This window comes from Enhydra lutris, unplaced genomic scaffold (genome assembly GCF_002288905.1).
Source record: "Enhydra lutris kenyoni isolate GAN:26980312 unplaced genomic scaffold, ASM228890v2 scaffoldscaffold11, whole genome shotgun sequence".
Taxonomy (NCBI): Eukaryota; Metazoa; Chordata; class Mammalia; order Carnivora; family Mustelidae; genus Enhydra; species Enhydra lutris.
Window position 1 is genome coordinate 317,745 of NW_019154095.1, and position 18,986 is coordinate 336,730.

General features: G+C 49.3%; 1 pseudogene; it reads right to left on the bottom strand.

Moving 5' to 3' along the window:
- Positions 1-583: 583 nt before the first annotated feature.
- LOC111144638 lies at positions 584-2,262 on the bottom strand (annotated as a pseudogene).
- Between the last annotated feature and the right edge of the window lie 16,724 nt (positions 2,263-18,986).

Below are 18,986 nucleotides of genomic sequence, written 5' to 3' on the forward strand. Positions count from 1 at the left end.
CCTAACTCCACCTCTGAAACCAATAATATATTTTCTGTTAATTACTTGATTTTATTTATTTTTTTTAAAGATTTTATTTATTTATTTGACAGACAGAGATCACAAGCAGGCAGAGAGGCAGGCAGAGAGAGAGGAGGAAGCAGGCTCCCCGCTGAGCAGAGAGCCCGATGCGGGGCTCGATCCCAGGACCCCGAGATCATGACCTGAGCTGAAGGCAGCGGCTTAACCCACTGAGCCACCCAGGCGCCCCTAATTACTTGATTTTAAATTAAAAAAAATAAAAAATACCTTGTCCCCCAAAACAATAAGTTGGAGGCAAAAGATTTAAAATACTCTGTTGTCCAACAAAATCCAAAGATCCCTTGCTTTGCTCTTGAACAACCTAGAAAAACTGAACTCTGTTTTACATGCCCACATGAGAGTGGTATCTCCTGGAAGTACCAGTGCCCAGAGCTTGCAACCCACATCAACTCATACGGCTGTTCCATCGGTCCCAGTCCTGCAGCCACAATTCCTTTGTAGAGAAAGGTGAAAAAGATCCGTTTCAGGACAAAGCTATTCGAGATGAATGGAAGGTGTGTCTTCAGTGGGAGAACTGCCGGCCGCCGGAGGACTTCTTGCTAATGTGTTTGAAGATTTTGGACTTTTCGATGTTCTTGGCTTTCTGGTGGCCGAAGCCACCGCCACCTCCTCTCTTTTTAAGCTTGCCTTCGTTGCTGTTCACAAAAGGAGGCACCTTGAGACCAAATGACAGAGCAACCTGAGGCAAATATAAGTTATTAACATTGAAGACCTGTTTCAGAGAATGGGAATCATATGCTTGAGTGTAGGACTTCTGTGCTTCCTGAGCTGACTTATGAAGGAAGTAGTTCTTTGCAATCAATTTTTCAAGCTGAGCTGAATGTCAGAAATTTTGGACTAGGAAAACTCAAATTCACTTAACGGAACCCTGGATTGCTTCAAGTAATGAAGGAAACCCAATTCTTCAGGGCGCAAAACGAGCTAGGCGCACCCTCTCCTGCTTAGGCCTCTGGCTGTTCTTCCCACACGATGAGTGTGTTCCGTGGGGTCGTCTGGAGGGTCCCACTGAGCAGTGCAGTCGACCTTGCTGCCACGTCGGTGCAGAGCAACGTCCCCGAATCTGCAGAACCGGAGGAACGTGGCCACCCGCTCACTGTGCTTCTGCCTTCCCTGAATGGCCAGGACGGGCAGATAGATGCGGCTCCCCCATCGTAGTGTATTTCACGGTCGTACGGGATGGAAAGACCATCAGCTTCTTCTTCCGGTTCTCCTCAGGAGTGTGAAGAGCAGGAGGGTCTCTTTTCCGAGGACAAACAACATAGCCCCGCTCAAGACCGTCCTCTGCTGCGTTGGCTTTATGGCCGCCAACACCAACGTACAATGGCTCCTTTTTCAAAGAAACCCTTGTCAAGTCCTCAGCTTTTCGAGTTTGTGTGGCAGAAAAGAGCATGGTTTGCCTGTGTGTTGGCAGAAGTTTAATAATTAGTTTTAATTCCTCTCCAAACCCAACCTCCAAGATATGATGGGCCTCGTCACTGAGCAGACACTGCAGGTTTTTAGACACAAACGCTGCGGTATTCTGCACGTGCTCCGGGGGACGGCCTGCGGTGGCCACCAAGACGTTGATGCCATTACCGACTCTGGTGTTCCCGCCGACGTGCTGCGGCTGCCTGTCGTCAACCGCGGGTGTGAACATGGTGAGTCGTTAGCCCCGTAAGGACACCGAAAGTCTGCGTGGCCGGTCCCCTCGTAGGTGGGAGGGTGAGAACCCCAGTTGCGTTCCTAGGTGTGAATTTAACCTGACAAGGACTTCGATGGCCAGATGGGAAATGCCAGTGCTTCGCCCCTGCCTGGGTCTGCGGCCGCGCGGAGGTCCCTGCCTTCCAGGAGCCTCTGACACTTTCACGCTGAATTTCAGTCGTGTGTACAACCCATTTCTTTTCTTGCCGTCAGAGCGTTCTCGTTGACAAGATCCATGAGAGAAGCCAATAAAGTGTCCCCCCAGCCTCCCGTCCGTCCTGGGGTAGGTGGGCACTTTGCCGTCCTCCTCTGGATCATCTGGCTTCTCCACCCCGTTCTGTCTCTCGGGGAGCTCAGCCCCTCCAGAGCCCCCTTTGTCTTCAGTCTTCATGGTTTTGGTATCACGCCCAGCATCACCACCATTTTTCTCTTTTTCTTCCTCTTTTTTGGTTCTGAATTGGGAGGCGGTATTGCCGCTTCTCCATTGATTTTTATGGTAAATTTCTTTTCTTTCTTTCTTTCTTTCTTTTTTTTTTTTTTTAATGTGTGCAGTTTCCACTCTTTCTTTAGTTCTCTCTCCATTCCAGGCTTCTGACCAGCCCGCACTCAGACTGCTTCAGGGATGTTGTAACCCTCCCACCTCCGCTGCTGACGTGACTTCCTTCCTCTCCATCGCATGTTCGTACCTCAGGCGTAAACAAATGTTTAACCAGAACTGACTGGAGACTACCCTCAAGATGTCACTCTCACACCCTCAGGTCACAGCCCGGCCACATGGGAGGTCCACACTGCGTCGGCTTTGATGTGTGCCCTTCCCAGCGGGAGTCAGGTTTGAACAGTGCCCGTCTCTACTAGTATAACACTTGAAAAAAAGTCCTGCAAAAGCAACCCTATTCATCAAAAGAAAGAAAAATAGGGCGTCAGTGAAGCGTCTGCCTTCAGCTCAGGTCAGGATCCCGGGGTCCTGGGATCGAGTCCTGCATCAGGCTCCCTGCTCACTGGAGCCTGCTTCCCCCTCTGCCGCTCCCCCTGCTTGTGTTCCAGCTCTCTCTCTCCCTCTCTCTCCCTCTGACAAAGAGCACAAGTGGGAGCGGCCCCCCAGCAGGCATACCCGCAGGCAAGCCGGCCCAGTCTTCACGCGGCATTTCCTGGACTCCCTTCCAACAGCCCCTGAGCTGACACAAGTTCAACAAGCGGATGGCCTCACAGGAGTCTTCATCGGGACCCGACTGAGGTGTGGAGAGCCGGTGAGGGAGGCGCTGATGGCTGGAGTGGGACTTGTAAGCCACGGTGTGTTCTGGAGAGGGAGGAGGAGGTCCCTTCCCAGTCCTAGCGGCCAGTCCCTCATTGCACTGGGAACAACATGCCCGTTAGCAGCTGGGTCCTGGGCTGTGGTTTGGGGAATTCCCCCGGAGGCTCACGAGAGTCTGAATCTTCATCATTCTCCACAGTTTTATTAGCTAATAGGCTTTTATGCAGTCTTTCTGCCTAAATCAGCAAAGGTTGATTCCATTCTCTAGACTCTCAAAATACTGTAATCCTGACCAAAATGGCATTTTCCTGGAGGGCAGCTGGGGGCACAGGATGGGACAGATAAGCTACAGCTGGACTTTGTGCCACCCTGAGTGCGGGGGAAGTGGTCGGGGGGAGAAGGAAAGCTGTGGAGAGCTTTTCTGCTCTAGGATCTCTGGTTAGCAGAGCAAGTCACCAGCTGGGTAGGACTGTGTGTTGTCTACACCTGCGGCTGGCCAGTGGGCTATTAGGAGCCCCCTTAGAGTGTACACATTGGGATTGCGTGTCTCCGTCGGGCCATCCACACTCCAGCACTGGCCGGTCCCCCATGGGTCAGGGCTGCTGCCATGGACAGCACGCAGAGGGCCGCCCAGTACCCCCACCTAGGAGCTCGCAACACGGTTTTCTCCAGACACAGACTCGCCGCACAAGGCCGGCAGCTCTCGTCTAAGACAGACCCTGAGACCCTGCGGGAGCTCTTCTCCGCCGTGCGTCCCGTGGGGCACCCTGCGACCCAGCCAGGGCTCCTCTCTGCTGTGTGTTATGTAGACAGAAGCACCTTTCACCGATGTGTAAACTTCTGGCTCACATTTCTGTAATAGGTAAGTCTTCTGTCAGTTAAGCGCTTGTCAATCTTGCCCCAGCCGTGGGCGCAGAGAGCGTGTTCCGGGTCCCATGTGCTCTGCACGGAGGTGTGTATGTTAGGGCCAATTTAATGTTAAAACCTGTTTAACTCTTAGGGCCTGCTTAGCCGGAGCAACTCCATATTGCCCAGGTAGCCATATTGTTGTTTACATCCACGGACTTCATTCCGGGAATAAACGCCCCCGTAGTTCCTGGTATGGTTCCGGGTATCGATTCTGGGAGTAAACGCCTTAACAATAGAAGCCGCGTACCTTGGATCTGCAGTTATGCCCTATAAAACCAGCCTGTGAGATCGGGAGGGGGTCGCTCTCTTCGGAGGCGGCCCTGGCCGGTCAGTCTGACTTCTAAGGCTTGGCATAGAATAAAGCTTCGCATAACTTTCACTTTGTCTCAGTCCCATTCCCCTGGCCGGTCAGTCTGACTTCTAATGCCTAGAATAAGGCTTTGCATAACTTTCACTTTGTCTCAGTCTCATTCCTTTGATAACGGACCCCAACAGTGAGCACAGTGGGGTGTTAGGGTCCACGGGAGTTGGGGGCCGAGGGACGAAGCAGGGAGCCAGAGCGTATTCCTAACCTGGTGGCCTGAGAACTTGCTGGAAATGAGCGTTCTACCCCAATGTGAGGCCGAGGTTCTGTACACAGACAGCGGCCAGGGCGACCCTCCGGGCCTGTCCCAGGACAGCAGCTCACTCACTTGCAGAGCCCGACCTGCAGGCGAGTGGGGACTTCCCAGCCACCGGAGGCTCAGAGCCTGTTGCCACCGAGGTGTGGGGAGGGCGCTGCCGGGCTGCCCCCCTGAGCAACGGGTCTTCAGGTGAATGTTCTGAAAGTGGGTTTTTAAATAACATCTGAGCAGAGACACGCAGCTGAGAGGTCAATCAACGTTGAGAAAGAGGTGTTGCCCAGAGAGCAGGAGAAAGTTCAGCCACAAAGATTTTTAGTTGAAGTCATAGGAGTTGGTGTGTTTCTCAAGCAAAAAACAAGGTAATGAAATTTCAAGGCTGAATGTTCTACACTGAAAAATAGAAGAAGTAAAGATAGAGGTGGGTACCACCAAGAGAGAGACAAGCACGTGGGCACCACAGCACGTGATTTCATTGTTTAAAGAACAGTCTTGCACATCTAATACATACCTCACTGCTAGATGTTGAGATGGGGAGGAAGAACGATCGGATTTCCTGTAAACATGGTAGATTGAACAGAAGCATTTTTGTATGTATCCTTCAAAACCTCCCTAAAATTAAGGCACGATTTCTGGAAAATACAGCCGATAAAAATAAAAGTGACTCAGCACCGGCAGCCACATTTTGGAAGCTGGGCAGTAGACAGGAGTCATGGGATTATTAGCAGATGGGACAGAGAGGGCCGACAAGCATCAGGAGCCCATCGCAGAGGAGACACGGGGCAGGGCCCTTGGGGGTGGGCGCCGGGCAGAGGGGGGCCAGCTCCCACGGGAGCACGTGGGGCCCAGCACAGCCGACCTGCAGAGGGCTGTCCCATGCAGGGCAGCAGCACACCGGGCTCTCTCTGAAACAGCCCGGCCCGAGGAACCACAGGACATCCATTTAGCGGGATACTAAAACTGGGCCGCAGCTGTGGCCGTCACCTTGCTTGGCAAACTTGACATCCGGAACCAGTAGCAGGACTTTCAGTCACGTACCCATAGGGAGGGTTAAATCATCAGCTGTGGGAGCTCTTCAAGACCTCCTTGGGGAGACGTAAATGATCACAAGTACATCCCACCTACTGAGGGTAATTTTAAGGAAATGACTCAGTAGCTCAGGAGTCCCTGGGAGCTGGGGTCCAGAGACTGATGAGTGAAACACACCTGCAGCATCTAAAGCTATGGGTAATGCAGAGAGAGGAGCAGAGCAGGAAAAAATAGGTAAAAATCAAAATTAGGGAAGAGTTGTCTTTCCACCAGAGCAGAGCCGAGGGCTAAAGCTGCCTCATAAAGTGGGGGGCGGCTCCCACGGGAGCGCTGGCTCCGGGGGTGAGGGTGCTGGTGCGCCCCAGTGCCCAGGACTATCCCAGCAGCCGGCACCCAGCCCTTTGTGATGGTCTGTTCTGAGGGTCTGCCTGCCCAGAGCACTGAGAGTCTGCAGAACCCACCCAGTAAGGGACACTGTCCTTCTCCCTCCCTCCCTCTCCTCCCTCCCAGCCTGGACCGTCAGGGTCCATGTAGCTATAGTCGCTGGGGAAAGTGAGCCCAGGGAAGGAGATGCCGTCCCGCACCTGCCCCACCGTGGACCTTGGCAGGGACAGTGAGAAATCCTCAATTTAAGTCAAAATCAGAATCGTATTTTTTATGAAGAAGTGGGTAATTTCCATCACTGAACTGAAATTGTGCTTATGACTTAAAGTGATAGAAGAACTTGTTTTAACTTAAAAGGGAGCAGAAAAGCCCTAGGTCTGTGTTTTTTTATCCAAGCCAGAGAAGCTCTTCCCACAGCAAGTAAACTTAGTTTACTTCTAATGACGTCCCACAAGCCTCCTTGCCCAAGACCTGCCCCAGACCAGCTCTGTGACTCTGGTCACTTACGTGGGGAGAGTATGTGACCCGACCCTCCCAGCCCGGGAGGACAGACAGGCAGACACAGGACAGACAGATGAGGAGCACAGACACTTCAAGAGAGCAGGAGGTCATAGAAAGTGAACTTGCAGTTAACAGAAAGAGTCAGGAATTATGAAATCTGATAAAAACTCTTGAATTCCGTAAAAGCTGTGCTGAGGAAGTTGACACACCTCACAGAAAGGCAACAAGAAAGCGACCCTAAACGTGGGGAAAAGGATGAGGACACTGGAGGGTCTGTTCACAAGCTTTAACATCAATGAGTTCAAGGGAGAAAACGGAGGACGAAGCCAGCAAATAATTCAAGAAAATTTCCCTGAACGGTTTCCAGATGGGAAGCGCTGGCCCAGAGGCGAAGACAGGCCTGGACTGCGGGCTGGAGGGGGCACGGGTGACGGACGGGACCACAGGCTGACAGCAGCTGTGAGGAAGGCACCTGTTGACCCCAGCAAGGTGTCCTCTGGGAAAGGGACTTACGTCTCAGGTCTAACATCGTACGTTCAATATTGATCTAAAAATTACGCTACACTTACCTTGGGAGGATGGGGAGGTCTGTGCGTGGTCAGAAGAAGGGAGAAAGAGTAAGAAAAATCCTTCCAGCGTGGAAAGCCATCGGTAATAGCTAACAAAAAATCAGTAGCGGAGCAGTGTTCGTGAATCTGCAGGCGAACCTTCAAACACAGCTGGAAGCTGGAAGCTGGAAGCGCTGGTCTCCAGGCCGAGGGCAGTGAGCAGCCCTGCGGACCGCTGGGCTGGTTGTTACAAAAACCTTCTGGGCTGATCTGACTTCTGAATCTTCACAGGCTGTAACTAAAAATTATTACAAGTGTTTAAAGCATGTTGGAGCTAGTCGTGTGCGCAACGAATTCTCAGGAACAAGGGAAACCGAGGAATGAGCTGAGAGTTTCGGGGGTTGAGGGAGGAGCAGCGTCCCTGACATGGCAGGTGTCTCGTGCGTGCCAGGTTAGCTCAGGTCTCCATCCCTCACTAGGTGAGCGCCGCCGTCAACAGCCGGCTAGAACCATCCCGTAGCCCGGCCAAGACCACAGCTAACTCCTGAGTCCAGCATCCGCACGGCCGGGCTCGTCCCGCCCGCTGCGGGCCTGGTGGCCACAGGGAGCCCAGCCAACCAAGGGCGAGCCGCTGGCCAGCGTGTGCTCTGACATGAAAAGACTGTGGACTCCTCCCTTGATGGCCAGTGTTCCCTTGGGCCCAGGAGGAGGGAAGAGGTCATGTCACTGCCACACAGATTCCAGAATCCTAAGTCCACGAACTCAGCCCTCCCTTTGTATGATCTATTATATTTTGCTTCAATTCAAGCCATTTCTTGTGCAAACAGAAATCGAAAATATTTGCTCACAACCTCTTGTGACATTTCTTTATATGACGCAGAGAGAAACCCTTGTTCAAGATTAATCCATGTTGTCTGCAGGCTGCAGGCACCCCCCTTCCTCCAGGATTCCCTCCGGAGCACCTGACAGCTCTCCCAGCCCGTCTGGCCAGGAACCCTCCAGCGAGGACTTTGGGGGCTTCCTGCCCCCTGGGACGCAGACGCACTGAAGGTTTCCTCTGCGGGTTCTCACATAAGGGCCCTCCCGTCTTTCCAGGGAAGACCTCGTTCTCCGTTTACTCCTGGTGTTGCTGGTGCCTTTGACTCTGAATATTCCGCACAGGTTTTAGCCTCCTGACCTGTGGGAAGGTTCTCCTACCCGCGTGTGCGGCCTTCACCAGGACGTTGTTTTGTTCTCAGATTTCTGTCCGCTCAGGGTTTACTTCTGCACGTGGTGCGAGAGGCAGGCCACTTTCCCTTCTTGTGTTTTCGCTTCTTTTTTCTGCGTGGTTGTCCGCTGCCCGTTGCCATTCACGAGTCTCCCGTCAGCCTCCGCCGGTGAGATGCCACCTTCTCCAGAGACTAAATCCCCACGTGCGCTTTGGTTGTTTCCGTGACTTTCTATTCCAGTTCCTTTCTGTGACCGTCACCTGGGCCAGAACCGGTGAGGCAGGTCTCCTGTGTCTCTGCCTTGTTGGTGTTGCCTGGTTTGGGGTTCTTCTCCCATGTGAGCTTCTTCGGCCCCAGGCTGTGTCCCGGTGGGTCTCAACACGACTGCCCAAGGCACTGGGATCACCAGCCTTTCAGCAACTCCTTCCCTGTGTAATTAGAAAAGCCTTGTGTTTTCTAAAGGAGTCTGGATGTTTCCTTAGCGTTTAAAACTAGGGGTGCCTGCGTGGCTCAGTCAGAGAAACCTCTGCCTTCGGCTCAGGTCATGATCTCAGGGTCCTGGGATCGAGCCCCGCATCTGGCTCTCTGCTTAGCGGGGAGCCTTCTTCCTCCTCTCTCTGCCTGCCTCTCTGCCTGCTTGTGATCTCTGTCAAATAAATAAATAAAATCTTAAAAAAGAAGAAAGAAATGTATAAAGGAGGATGGGGCAGGCCTCAGTAAGCCGGTCGGCTGTCTGCGGATGGTTCATGCTTCACATGTCCGGTCCTTCAGAGTGCAGGCACACGCGGAGGGTCCAGTCCCAGCCTGCGCCCGCCTCCGGCCTTCCTTGGGGACGCGCAGCCACACAGATGCGTGCAATGCTTTCCTAGATCCTTGCTCATCCGTGAACGATGAGCACGAACACGTCAGGAGACCGAGTCTGAGCTGGGACAGGCTAGTGTCCCCTAGGGAAGAGGGACACACCCACCAGGAGACAGTAAAGCGTGGCCCACGCTCTGGAAGGGAGGCTCTGTTCTTGCCACCGTACTGTGCCCATGTGACGTCCTCAAAGTTGCAAACTCCAGTGACAGCAAAGCAGAGCTGTGGCTAACCTAGGAAGCTGTGCCAACGGCATCTTTGATGGGCAGCTCTAGAACATGCCAGCCCCTTGTAAAAGCTGCCTCCGGTTATAACACATCAGCAACGCAAATCCCAACCCGGCCTCAGGACTTGTGGCCTTGGAGGGGTGTGTGAATGAGGTGCTGCTGCGTATCACCATATTGGGACCTTGGTGGAACTAACAGGGGACAATCACCACACCCGACGACGTGGGAGGACCTCAAAGTAATTGCGCTGATGAAAGAGCTCTAGAACACGCTGCGCACGATGTTGTGACAGAAAGCACATTGCTGGTTGTCTGGGCGCAGCGGGAGTGCGGGACTGCTGAGAGCACGAGGAGACGGGGCAGCAGGTGTGTTCGTTTCCGTGACTGTGGCAGTAATTGCACAAGTGAGTGTGTGTGTCAGGTCTCCGCACCCTGATGTGCGCACAGATATGTGCAGCATGTCGTGCGTCAGTCATAGGGACAGACACAGACAACAGAACAAGAGGGCGGAACAACAGAAGGAGATTGTCTGAAGTCCCAGACGGTGAGGACAGCAGGGAGACTGCAGGGCCGTCCCTCTGCCCCAGTGTTTCTGGAGGGGTCGTCGGTCTGTCTTTGTGGAGGAGAAGGCAGAGCCTTGGCTGTGGTCACACCGAGCTTCGGCAGGTTGTGCTGCCCCCGAGCCAATGCTCAGAGCTCATGGCCTCCGGGCTGCGGTGGTGCCAGGCCCCCAGCACTGGGACGGGAGGCTGCCGGGCGAGGAGTCGTGCCAGGTGTCGGTGAACAGACATTCCTGCTCACACAGACTCCCCGTACTTCTAGAGAAGCTCCCTATCTCTGCAGGGGTGTACTGGCCGTAACAGAGAGGTAGCTGTTGTTAGCAAGGCTGTCCTATCTGGTCTTCATTTTGTTCTACACAATTTTTAAAAATGACTAACAGAAATTTTATTTTTTTCTTGACATTTGGATAATTCTAACTTGAAAGGTAGTTTCACCTTTTGAAATGGAAACACTGATCCCTATCCAAGTCTTAATAATGGTGATGGAAAATTCTTAATGGCGTGTCCTCCCCAGCGTCAGGGTCTTCCTGGAGGGATTCATTGCAGTCCGTCATGAAGTAGGTGGGATCTCGTTATTTTTAGACATTGAAGGAGTCTTAAAGCTGTGGCCCCTGCATGCATTAAACAAAGAAACCCAATGGTCCTGCTACCCCAACCTATTGTACCCGCAGCTCCTCCCATCAGGCGGCAGCGGAGACCCACGGCCGCTCCCACCCACGCCCTCGCTCATGCGGGAAATGCTCTCGAGCCAGGCAAAGGCAAGACTGGGCTCCGTTCACGTTAAAGCCGTCTGCGGGGAACGTGTCAAATAACGAGGAAACAGCTTCATTGTAAGGTCGAACGTCAGCTTTTCATGGTGTTACCTTCAGCCAGAGCAACCAAACAAGAAACGAGTTATCTTTCAGAGCCTACGAAGATGATCCGTTTCCTGCTCTGTGTTGCGGACGGGATAAAAAGCGATGCGTTGGGGCGCCTGGGTGGCTCAGTGGGTTAAACCTCTGCCTTCGGCCCAGGTCATGATCTCAGGGTCCTGGGATCGAGTCCCGCATCGGGCTCTCTGCTCAGCGGGGAGCCTGCTTCCCCCTCTCTCTCTGCCTGCCTCTCCGTCTACTTGTGATCTCTGTTTGTCAAATAAATAAATAACATCTTAAAAAAAAAAAAAAAGAAGCGATGCGTTGAGTATGAAGAACCATGAGTTTCGTGTTGCAGCATTTCCAGGAGCGTTTGCGTGGGGATCGCGCTGGGCTCGTTAGGAAGCCTGCTGCCCCGTGAGATGCAATCCAGTACCCCAGACTCTTAAACACAGTCTCTGTGAAATGCGACGAGGAGTGAGGCCCAGCCCTGGTGGGAGGGAACCTTGCAGGTCCCCGCAGAGATTATGACAACGGAAGGCTTGTCGAAGCAAGCTTGACAATGAAACTTATGGTCCATCCAAACCCGGGGCCTGGGCAGCATGGGACAGAGGAGACCGTGTTTAAAATGGACTTTGAAGGTGTCAGGTTGAGTCTCATAAAATCGCCTGTGTCTGAGCATCGTGGTCCACAAGAAGATTTCCAGAGATGTCATTGGCTCCAGCCCATTGGCAGGGACGTGGAAGGAGGGGTAGGTGAGGAAGCTGTAGAGATGCCCCCCGGAGGATAGGGGGCTCCCCAGTGAAGACGCGGGGCTCCCCAGTGAGCACGGGGGGTTCCCCAGTGAGGATGTGGTGAGTCCAGAGCTGGGTCTTTTGGGAACCCACCTGACAACCCAGTGATTGGAGTGAGGCTGGGCATCTGGAAAGAGATCATTCAGAATTTATTTACATAGCCTGGGCTTAGAGCGAAATGGGCTCATTGGCAGCGTGAAGAGGAAGCAGATGGCTGGAGACACGGGGAGGGTCCGCTCTTACGCAAAAGGTATTTATCAAACACAGGAATGTGCCCATCCCTGGGCAGCCTGCTAAGGATCAAGCAGTGGCTCCAGCGCCACGACTGAGGCACAGGAGGTAAATGGGATCCTGAGGGTCATGGGACAGAACACCATCCCAAAGAGAGGAGACAGGGTGAGGGCCCAGGAGGAGGTCCAGTGACAGGTCCTGGAGGACGACCACGTGTACGTGACAGAAGAGGGAAGCGGTGGCCGCAGCAGGTCGAAGGAGCTGTGGTAAGAGGAGGTGGAGCTGTGGAGCCCCCGGGAGAAGAGGCGTGGGCGGGAGCCTTGCCCACGGCAGAGGGATTAAGGAGAACTCACCGGAATTGTCTGTTCTGCTGTATGCCCTATGACCTTGGAGAGTCCTCATTGTTTCCTTCATATGTAAAATTATATGAGTGCACAAGAAGTATTCTCAGCACTCTTTGCCTAAAATCACTAGATTTCTCTGACCATTGAACACAAGCGATCAAGTTAAGTAGATGTGAGACTGATTTTCCCCCAGTTAACCCTGAGGGCTTGGTGCACGTGTGTGTGTGTTTAGAGCACTGAACACGAGATCCATCCTCTCAACAATGTTTCAGTGCGCAGCATTGTGAACTGCACTGCCCACCCCTCCAGCTGGTTCATCTCCAATATCTGAAACTCGGCTGCTGAGCAGCGGCCTCTCTCCAGCCCTCCCCGAGCCCTACGCACCCATCTACTCTCTCTAGGAGAAGGATGGCTCTCGGTACCCCTGTAGATGGAATCGCACTGTACTTGTACTTCTGTGGCTGACTTATTTCGTTTCCCGTGATGTCCTCCAGATTCGTGTTGTCTCATGTGGGAGGATTTCGCCTTCTTAAGCCCGAATCACGTTCCACTGTAGCCAGGGACTACGTTTTCTTATCCAGTCATCTGCTGATGGGCATTTAGGTTCTGTATTTTGGCTACTGTGAATAAAGCTACCATGATTATGGGAGTTCAGATATCTCTTTGAGATCCTGATTTTAATTCTTTTAATTTTTATGGGATGGCTGGATCGTGTGGTCTTTCTATTGTTAATTTTTTGAGGACGCTGCATACTGGTTTTCACAGTGGCTGCCCCACAGTGTAAAAGTGTTCCTACGATCTCTCTGCATCCTTGTCAACGCTTACTACTTTTTGTTTTCTGGACCACAGCCATCCTAACGGGTGTGAGGCCACACCTCACTGTGCTTCTGATTTGCACTTCCCTGCTGGTGGGTGAGGTTGAGCATCTTTCCGTGTGCCTGTTGGCATTGTACGTCCTCTGTAGAGAAGCGTCAGTTCAAGTCCTTTGCCCATGTTTGAATTGGTTTATTTCCTTCCACAGTTTGGACACTGGCCTCTTAGGTTTATGGATGGCAAACATTTTCTCCTGTTCTAGAGACTGCTTTTCACTCTGTCCATTACTTACATTTCTGTGCAGAAACTTTAGCTTGAGGTAATGACGTGTGTCTGTTTTTGGTTTTGTTCCTCGAGCCTCTAATGTTATAGCCAAGGAATCACTGCCCGGACCAACATCGCCAAGATTTCCCCCTCTGTTTTCTGCTAGGAGTTTTACAGCTTCAGATCTCATGTTTACGTCTTTAATCTCCTTTGAGTTTAGTTTTGTGTGTGATGTGAGGTAAGGGTGAAGTTTCATTCTTTTGCACATGAATGTTTTCCCAGCACCGCTTACTGATGACACTCTCCTGTCCCCCACTGGAGATCCCTGGCACACTTGTTGTCGGTCAGTTGGCCACGTTTGCATGGCTTTGTTTCCTAGCTCCCTATTCTATGGCACTGGTCCAAGTATCTGTTAGACATATTGTTTTGAAGGCTAGATTTGCAATATATTCTGAAATCAGGAACTGTGGTGCCTTCAGTTTTGTTCTTTCTCAAGATTTCTTTGGCTTTGTGGAGTTTTCTTTGGTTCCACATTTGTTTTAAGCATTTTTAAAAATTATTTTTATTAAAAAATACCATTGGTGTTTTGATAGGGATTGCATTGACTGTGTAGATCACTTTCGGTAGGATGGACATCTTTAACAATACTGTCTCCCAAGCCATGAACATGCGATGTCTTTTATTTATGTCTTTTTTTTAAATTGAAGATTTTGTTTATTTGACACAGAGAGAGAGAGACAGAGATCACAAGTAGGCAGAGAGACAGGCAGAGGGAGAGGGGGAAGCAGGCTCCCTGCTGAACAGAGAGCCCGATGGGGGCTCGATCCCAGGACCCTGGGATCATGACCTGAGCTGAAGGCAGAGGCCCAACCCACTGAGCCACCCAGGCACCCCTATTTATGTCTTTTTAATCTTTTTTTTTTTTTTTTTTGAGCAATATTTTTGTAGTACTCAGTATACAAGTCTTTTTCCTCCTTGGTTAATTTTATTTCTAAGTATTTCATTCTTTTTGATGCTATTGTAAATGGGATTATTTTCTTAAATTCCTTTGAAGATAGTTGGTTCTTAGTGTATAGAAATGCAACTGATTTTTTAAATGTTGCCTTTATATCCTGCAGGTTTACCGAATTTATTAGATTCAAGTATTTTTTGTGGTGTCTTCAGGGTTTTATACATATAAAGTCATTTATCTGCAGACAGGGGTAACTTTACTTCTTTTTTTTTTTTTAAGATTTTATTTATTTGACAGAGATCACAAGTAGGCAGAGACAGATAGAGAGAGAGGGAGAAGCGGGCTCCCTGCTGAGCAGAGAGCCCGATGTGGGGCTCAATCCCAGGACCCTGAGATCATGACCTGAGTTGAAGGCAGAGGCTTTAACCCACTGAGCCATCCAGCTGCCCCGGGGTAACTTTACTTCTAACTTTCCAATTTGGATGCCTCCTGTTTTTCTTTTCTTTTTCTTTCTTTCTTTCTTTTTTTTTTTTTTTAAAGATTTTATTTATTTATTTGACAGAGAGAGAGATGACAAGTAGGCAGGCAGAGAGGAGGAAGCAGGCTCCCCTCTGAGCAGAGAGCCCGATGTGGGGCTTGATCCCAGGACCTTGAGATCATGACCAGAGCCAAAGGCAGAGGCTTAACCCACTGAGCCACCCAGGTGCCCCGAATAATCCTTTTAATGTACTGTCGAATCCTATTGGCTAGTATTTTGGTGAGAATTTTCACATCTGTGTTCATCAGGGATATTGGTCTGTAATTCTCTTTTTTGATGGGATCTTTGTCTGGTTTTGGGATCGAGGTAATGCTGGCCTCATAAAATGAGTTTGGAAGTTTTCCTTCCGTTTCTATTTTTTGGAACAGTTTTAGTTCCAATTCAGTTCAGTTTAATTCTTCTTTAAATGTTTGGTCGAATTCCCCTGGGAAGCCATCTGGCCCTCGGCTCTTGTTTGTTGGGAAATTTTTGATGACTGCTTCAATCTCCTTACTGGTTATGGGTCTGTTCAGGTTTTCTATTTATTCCTGGTTCAGTTTTGGTAGTTTACATGTCTATAGAAATGCATCCATTTCTTCCAGATTGTCAAATTTGCTGGTGTGTAGTTGCTCATAATATGTTCTTACAATTGTCTGTATTTCTTTGGTGTTGGTTGTGATCTCTCCTCTTTCATTCATGATTTTATTTATTTGGGTCCTTTCTCTTTTCTTTTTGATAAGTCTGGCCAGAGGTTTATCAATCTTATTAATTCTTTCAAAGAACCAGCTCCTAGTTTCATTGATATGTTCTATTGTTTTTGTTGTTGTTGTTTGTTTTTTTGTTTGTTTGTTTCAATTTCATTGATCTCTGCTCTGATCTTTGTTATTTCTCTTCTCGTGCTGGGTTTAGGCTTTCTTTGTTGTTCTTTCTCCACCTCCTTTAGGTGTAGGGTTAGGTTGTGTATTTGAGACCTTCCTTGTTTTTGAGAAAGGCTTGTATCACTATATATTTTCCTCTCAGGACCGCCTTTGCTGTGTCCCACAGATTTTAAACCATTGTGTTTTCATTATCACTTGCCTCCATGAATTTTTTCAATTCTTCTTTAATTTCCTGGTTGACCCATTCATTCTTTAGTAGGATGCTCTTTAGCCTCCATGTATTTGAGTTCTTCCCAACTTTCCTGTTGTGGTTGAGTTCTAGCTTCAGAGAATTGTGGTCTGAAAATATGCACGGAATGATTCCAATCTTTTGGTCCCAGTTGAGACCTGATTTGTGACCCAGGATGTGATCTATTCTAGAGAATGTTTCATGTGCACTAGAGAAGAATGTGTATTCTGTTCCTTCGGGATGGAATGTTCTGAATATATCTGTGATATCCATCTGGTTCAGTGTGCCATTTAAGGCCTTTATTTCCTTGTTGATCTTTTGCTTGGATGATCTGTCCATTTCAGTGAGGGGAGTGTTAATGTCCCCTACTATTATTGTATTATTGTCGATGTGTTTCCTTGATTTTGTTATTAATTGGTTTATATAGTTGGCTGTTCTCATGTTAGGGGCATAGATATTTAAAATTGTTAGATCTTCTTGTTGGACAGACCCTTTGAATATTATATAGTGTCCTTCCTCATCTCTTATTATAGTCTTTGGCTTAAAATCTAATTGATCTGATGTAAGGATTGCCACCCCAGCTTTCTTTTGATGTCCATTAGCATGGTAAATTATTTTCCACCCCCTCACTTTAAAGCTGGAGGTGTCTTTGGGTCTAAAATGAGTTTCCTGTAGACAGCATATTGATGGGTTTTGTTTTTTTATCCATTCTAATACCCTGTGTCTTTTGATTGGGGCATTAGCCCATTAACATTCAGGGTAACTATTGAGAGATATGAATTTAGTGCCATTGTATTGCCTGTAAGGTAACTATTACTGTATATTGTCTCTCTTCATTTCTGGTCTACTACTTTTAGGTTCCCTCTGAACTCTAGATCTGACATATTACCAATGTCCATATTGATTAGGTCCCTAGCCTTCAGTACTGCCTCTTGTTCTTTTTTTTTTGTGGTGAGTTTTTCCACCTTGTCATTTTATCCAGATAAGAATAAATGAAGGAGCGAATAAAATACTAAAAGGGTGGCAAAGACCCCAGGAAAATGTGCTTTAACCAAATCAGAAGAGACCCCAAATCATGGAGGGAAGAAAGGGGGTAAAAAGAAGTTCAGAAAAAATATTTAAAAAGAAAAAATAAAGAAAAATATAAAAAAGAAAATATATATATTAGAGTGGTGAATAGAACAGAGTCACCCGCTTAATTTTGGGAGTATTTTGGTATCTTAGAAGAAACTACCTCCCAAAATTTTAAAGAATGAAAAACTTATGTGTGTATACACACACACACACACACACACACACACACACAAAATAAGGGTAAACGCGATGAAGGTATGGAATGTGACTATAAAGATGAAATTTTTTTTTTAATTTCTAAAAAAGGAGTTGGTAAGATAAGTTGGTTGGGGGAATAAAGAAAAAGAAAGTGGAGAGAATTTGCTGAGGTTGGAGACTAGAGCAAAGCCCTGTGCTAGATTTAGGGTATATTGTGATCTATTAGAAGAAGTTGTATCCCAGGGCACCTGGGTGGCTCAGTGCGTTAAAGCCTCTGCCTTCGGCTCAGGTCATGGTCTCAGGGTCCTGGGATCGAGCCCCACTTTGGGCTCTCTGCTCAGTGGGGAGCCTGCTTCCTCCTCTTTCTGCCTGCCTCTCTGCCTACTTGTGATCTCTACCTGTCAAATAAATACATAAAATTTAAAAAAAAAAAAAAAAAGAAGACGAGGTTGTATCCCAGATTTTTTTAGAAGAAAAAACTCTATGTGTATACAAAAAATAAGGTTAGATACAATGAAGGATAAACTATAACTATAAAAACGAAGGTTCAAAAAAAGATTTTTTTAAATGAAAGGTATTGTTAAGATAAACTAGTTTAAAAAACGTTAAAAGAGGAAAGGGTAAAAGTTTAAAAAAATTTTAGCAGAAGAAAAAAATAAAATTAAAAAGTTAATTAACTTTGCAAGACTGAAGAATCATGGGGAGAAAGCCATGAATTCCATGCTTTGCTTTCTCCTCCTCTGGAGTCCTCTGTTCCCCTTGATCAGTGAGCTCGGGCTGGCTGGCTGGTCTTGCCGATCTCCTGCAGGAGGGGCCTGTTGCCCTGATTCTCAAGTGTCTTTGCTGGAGGCGGAATTGCACAGCCCTTGCTGGGGGCTAACTATCCACTCAGGTTCGCTCTCGGAGCTTTTGTTCCCTGAACGCTTTCCGTAGAGTCCAGAGGACAGGAACAAAGATGGCGGCCGCCCAGTCTCCGCCGGAGGAGCCGAGAGCTTGGGGCCGCTCCTCAGTGCGCCCTCAGAGATGAGCCGTCAGTCCCTCCCGTCTCCCTGGTCTCCGGCCGCGCTCCGAGCTCCCCGGCCTGTGACCAAGCGTCTCTGTCTCTGGCGCGCGGCCCTGTTTTGAGTCTCCGAACCCCGCAGATCCCTGAGCTCTTCGGGGGGTGGTCTCCCCAGATCTGTCACTTGTGGGGTCCCTGCTCACAGAGCAGTGACCTCTGCCACGGATCACTATAAGGTAAGCCCGAGCGGAGAGCTCAGTCCTCAGCTCCGTCTCTGCCGCCGGCTTCCCCGCTCCAATCCCTGCGAGTTCTGCTGCACTCAGACACCCTGATCCTTCTGTGACCCCGTGGGACCTGAGACCACTCTGTCCCCGCATGGGTTTCACCCCGGTTTAGCCTCTGGAGGAATGTCACTCAGTGGAGCAGACTTCTAAAAGTTCGGATTTTGTGCTCCCTTGTGCCGCCGCTTGCCGGGAGCCGGCCCCTCCCCCTGCAGTCCATCTTCCCGTCGCTTCCAATTCACTTCTCCACCAGTCCTACCTTCCAGAAAGTGGTCGACTTTCTGTTTCTAGAATTGCTGCTCTTCTTCTCTTCAGTCTCCTGTTGGGTTTGTAGGAGTTCGGAGTGGTTTGATAACTAATAACTGTCTAGCTGATCTCCTGCAACCTGATGTCATCTCAGCCTGCTACTCCCTCCAATTATTACTATTACTAGGTGAATGGGAGGCAAGGTCAAGAGGTAGTTCCCGGAAAAAACACTGGGTAGCATTCAGAAAATATGAATTATAGTCCAGGTACGTTAGATTCTGGCCGTGAGAAATTTAAAATATTTTATTTTTTTAAAAGATTTTATTCATTTATTTGACAGACAGAGATCACAAGTAGGCAGAGAGAGATAGAGAGAGAGGGAGAAGCAGGCTCCCTGCTGAACAGAGAGCTCGATGTGGGGCTCGATCCCAAGACCCTGAGATCATGACCCGAGCAGA